Genomic DNA, 5,152 nt, shown 5'->3' on the forward strand with positions numbered 1-5,152 from the left:
GAACCCACGCCCCCTGCATTGGCAGCATGGAATCTTAACCACTGCACCACCAAGGAAGTCCCAATATACTAGAAATAGGGTGTGAGTATTTGAATTCCACCTTCTTCATAAAACCTAATTCTCTAAGGTTCTCAAGAATTCTCAAGAATCCAGTCTCTGAAAGTTCCATATCGGGGCCTGAAATACAGAAGAGTGGAACATTTCACACCCTCTCCTCCTCCTGAACTGTCAATCATTAATTTCTTTAACAAGCTCCATTATAATTTCCCAATATACTCTATTTTGTTTCATTACAAACCAGGCAAACCTAATTAATATATCTAAAATCAATAAGATATGTTTATAAGTGATGAAATTTGGGGGGATTTCCATATGTTTCAAATTTGTGTCGGGTTCATGGGAAATTCATTGCTTTTCATGTTCTATAGGTACACCTTCTTAACTCATTATCACATGAAAAATCCAATAGATTTGATATTCATACACTTGACCTTTGTCAACATTTTGAATATTATGTTTAACTTGATACCACATTTCATGTCATCCTTTGGGTATAGATATTTTCTGGATGATATAGGTTGTAAGGCAACTTTGTATACATACAGAGTTACCCAGAGTCTTTCCATCTGTACCACTGCTCTCCTGAGTGCCTACCAAGCCATCACCATTAGGCCTATTCATTCTAATTGGGCATGGCTTAAATCAAAACTCTCTATGTGTGTTTAACCCTCTTTCCTTTTCTTCTGTGTCATCAACATGCTCATCTATATCCACATCATTAAAATTGTAGAAGCCAGACGGAATTTCACAATAGTTGGTTCTTAGCAATCTCAGATATGCTGTCAAATTATGCAAGCCACACCACACAATTCAATGGAATTTTTGAGCGTCATGGTGATTTGAGAGCTCCTCTTCGTGTTCCTCATGATATGGTTCAGACTGTAAATGTCTCTACCACCATCTCTAGTAACCAGTGCAGGAAGCCAACAATAAACTCTGGAATAATTGGCCCCAAACTGCCAGGATTTGATTAATAATTTGATCATTTTTGCCCTGACTTCCCACTTAGTACCAACTGGAGTAAGCCAGATATTCACCCCTCTCTCCTACTAGTTCACCTGCTGACCCATTTTAGTGCCCCAGGCCAACAGCCTCCCATCATGGCTTACCTGAAGCCTTCCCTATTTTTCTTTGAGGGAGGTCTCCCACTCTGACCGCCTTTGAGTCTCTGCTAAATGCAGGTGATGGTGGCTGACTCCCTTGCTAGAGCCAGCTCTGAACAATAGCCTTTCCTTGTTCTCCTTCTGGGTTTCTCTTTTGATTTCCACATTGTCTCAATCCTCTGTTCAAACCCACAAGAGTTTTCTTCACATGAATGAAGCTCTCCATGGTTATTTTCATAATATCCTATGTCCCTCTCACAGTATAACTCATGCTTCAATTTCTGTCTCCATACTCTCTGGCCAGTCATAAGGCAGAACTCAATGTTGACAAAAACAGACTATGTGATTTCCCATTTTGGCATCTTTGCACATTTGTCCTTCACATAGCACTGATTCTCTGTCTGAAAAATGAAAATCTCAACCCAAATGCTATCTCCCTTGTTTCCAGACCTTCATAGCTGTGTGTTTTAATCTCTTCTTGCCTCTTGAAACTATTCTGCATTTTGCTCTCTGCAATGAACTACCCACCTTTGATAAAAGGTGACTCTGAGATCACCACTGGATGACACGATAATATAACAGAAGTACATTCTTAAATAGTCCATTTTCACTTATCATGTTTTTATTCTTGGCAGCCAAGTAAATGGTACTCCAGTTTCCAGCCTACTAAAAAGAACATTTATATTGACTCATATTAGGAAACCCTTTGTTCTGTCCACACTTCTTTGCAGGAAACTCCCCAACCCCAACCATGGAATAAGAAAAGACTTTGTTTCATTGCATTACTCAGGAGCAAAGCTAAAAATACAACAAGGATCACGAAATTAAGCAAGATTCTACACTTACATGTAGAATGGAATTTGCGTGCGTGAATGCTCAGTTGTGTCCAACTCTTTGCAACATTATGAACCACAACCCACTAGGCCCCTTTGTCTATGGGATTTTCCAAGCAAGAATACTGGAGTGGGTTGCCATTTCCTTCTCCATGGACTCTTTCTGACCCAGGGATTAAACCTATGTCTCCTGCATTGGCAGGCAGATTCATTACCACTGAGCCACCAGGGAAGCTCCGATAGGATGAAGGGTTGTGGGTTAGTGGCTTAGAGTTGAAACTCCATCACCACTTACTATAATGAAAGTGAAAGTGAAAGTCACTCAGTCCTGTCCGACTCTTTGTGACCCCATGGACTATACACTCCATGGAATTCTCCGGGCCAGAATACTGGAGTGGGTAGCTTTTCCCTTCTCCAGGGGATCTTCCCAACCCAGGGATCAAAGCCAGGTCTCCTGCCTTGCAGAAGGATTCTTCACCAGCTGAGCCCAAGAATACTGGAGTGGGTAGCCTATCCCTTCTCCAGGAGATCTTCCTGACCCAGGAATCAAACCTGGGTCTTACCAACTGAGCTACTAGGGAAGCCATGATGAGCTCAATCACAAATCTAGTGCTTTGATTTTTGCCATAGAGGCAAGTCAAGATAAAGCTCTGAATTTTATACCCAACACTACACACACATACACCTGCATGTCCACAGCAGACAGTGGACAGTTATATTTAAACAGTTACCTCTCCAAGTGCCCACATATTCCTTTCCAGGTCTATGTCTCCTTCATCTTGGGCAGCACAGATCATGCCTAATGCAAGAGTCAAAAGTAGAACATCCATCCTGATGTAAATGATTCCTCACTTTTCTTCAGCATCTGTGAATTTGTTGTTAGTTGGTAGAAAACCTGACTCCCGGACTTGTTTTTATAAGACTTGTTTTTATAAGAATTGTGTGTTGATGTGGCATATTATGACTGGCTTGTATGTACCTGCTTATAAGTCATCTTCAGTCAGTCAGTTCAGTTGCTCAGTCGTGTCCGATTCTTTGCGACCCCATGAATCGCAGCACACCAGGCCTCCCTGTCCATCACAAACTCCCTGAGTTCACCCAAACTCGTGTCCATCGAGTCGGTGATGCCATCCAGCCATCTCATCCTCTGTCGTCCCCTTCTCCTCCTGCCCCCAATCCCTCCCAGCATCAGAGTCTTTTCCAATGAGTCAACTCTTCGCATGAGGTGGCCAAAGGATTGGAGTTTCAGTTTTAGCATCAGTCCTTCCAAAGAACACCCAGGGCTGATCTTCAGAATGGACTGGTTGGATCTCCTTGCAGTCCAAGGGACCCTCAAGAGTCCTGTCCAACACCACAGTTCAAAAGCATCAATTCTTCAGCACTCAACTTTCTTCACAGTCCAACTCTCACATCCATACATGACCACAGGAAAAACCATAGCCTTGACTAGATGGACCTTTATTGGCAAAGTAATGTCTCTGCTTTTGAATATGCTATCTAGGTTGGTCATAACTTTCCTTCCAAAGAGTAAAGCGTCTTTTAATTTCATGGCTGCACTCACCATCTGTAGTGATTTTGGAGCCCAGAAAAATAAAGTCTGACACTCTTTCCACTGTTTCCCCATCTATTTCCCATGAAGTGTTGGGACCAGATCCCATGATCTTCGTTTTCTGAATGTTGAGCCTTAAGCCAACTTTTTCACTCTCCTCTTTCACTTTCATCAAGAGGCTTTTGAGTTCCTCTTCACTTTCTGCCATAAGGGTGGTGTCATCTGCATATCTGAGGTTATTGATATTTCTCCCGGCATTCTTGATTCCAGCTTGTGCTTCTTCCAGCCCAGCGTTTCTCATGATGTACTCTGCATATAAATTAAATAAGCAGGATGACAATATACAGCCTTGACGTACTCCTTTTCCTATTTGGAACAAGTCTGTTGTTCCATGTCCAGTTCTAACTGTTGCTTCCTGACCTGCATATAGGTTTCTCAAGAGGCAGGTCAGGTGGTCTGGTATTCCTATCTCTTTCAGAATTTTCCACAGTTTTTTGTGATCCACACAGTCAAAGGCTTCTTACAAATAAACAAATAACCCAATTAAAAAATGGGCAGAGGGCCTCAATAGACATCTTTCCAAAGAAGACATACACATGCCAACAGGAACAAGAAAAGGTACTCAGCATCACTAACCATCAGAAAAATGCCAATCAAAACCACAATGAGCTATGACCTCACACCTCTGAGGATAGCCATTATCAAATGGTCAGAGATAAGAAGGATTGTTGAGGGGGTGGAGGAACGGAGACCTTTGCACACAGTCTGTGGGTTGGCAGCTGTGAATCTGAAAGTAACATCTAGAAATGGGTCCAATTTTGTTGCTGGATTCTAAAGTGAACCATGTATACCAATTAACAAATGAGATGTTAAGAACAATGATATTTTCAGTTTCTCCTCAACATTTAGTATTTGGAAAGTCAACATAAAGAATGTAGCTAGCCATCTTTGTGTTCTTTCTTTAGTTTGGTCAAATGATCTATTTATATTTCCTTTTAAATTATTTGGTTTCTAGATATCTGCCAGTGGGCTTCCCTGATGGCTCAACAGGTGAAGAATCCACCTGCAATGCAGGAGACGTGGGTTCAATCCCTAGGTCACAAAGATCCCCTGGACAAGGAAGGGCATGGCAACCCACTCCAGTATTCTTGCCTGGAAAATCCCGTAGACAAAGGAGCCTAGTGGGCTGCAGTTCATAGTGTTGCAAAGAGTTGGACACGACTGGGTGACTCAGCAGAGTACAGCAATGTTTGAAGGTACAGTATAATCTTATTGATTAGAGTTCCCAGGCTGTACATGACATCCCTAGGATATACATTTACTTTATAGCTAGACGTTTCTACCTCTCATCCATCCATCCATCAAGAGCCAAGAAAGATCTTGATCAAAATGGAAAATGTTACAAAGAATAAACAGCAACCTTAACTAAATAGAGTCGGGGGACCTGAAGGGGGCTCTCTCACACCCTAAAAAGATAGCAGAGCCCAATGAGGGAAAAAAAGGAAAGATTCAGCCAATGAAAGCAGCAGAGTCTTTGTTGACTGTAGCCTACCCCCGTTCCCCACACAGACTTATTTTTCCTCTCTAGAAAGTACTCTACTTTCCCT

The 5,152-nt window shown here is 42.0% G+C and overlaps 1 pseudogene; it reads left to right on the plus strand.

Annotated features, from left to right (window-relative positions):
• Positions 1–336: 336 nt before the first annotated feature.
• Positions 337–945, plus strand: LOC102414044 (annotated as a pseudogene).
• Positions 946–5,152: the final 4,207 nt, after the last annotated feature.

This window comes from Bubalus bubalis, chromosome 18 (genome assembly GCF_019923935.1).
Source record: "Bubalus bubalis isolate 160015118507 breed Murrah chromosome 18, NDDB_SH_1, whole genome shotgun sequence".
In the NCBI taxonomy this organism is placed as follows: Eukaryota; Metazoa; Chordata; class Mammalia; order Artiodactyla; family Bovidae; genus Bubalus; species Bubalus bubalis.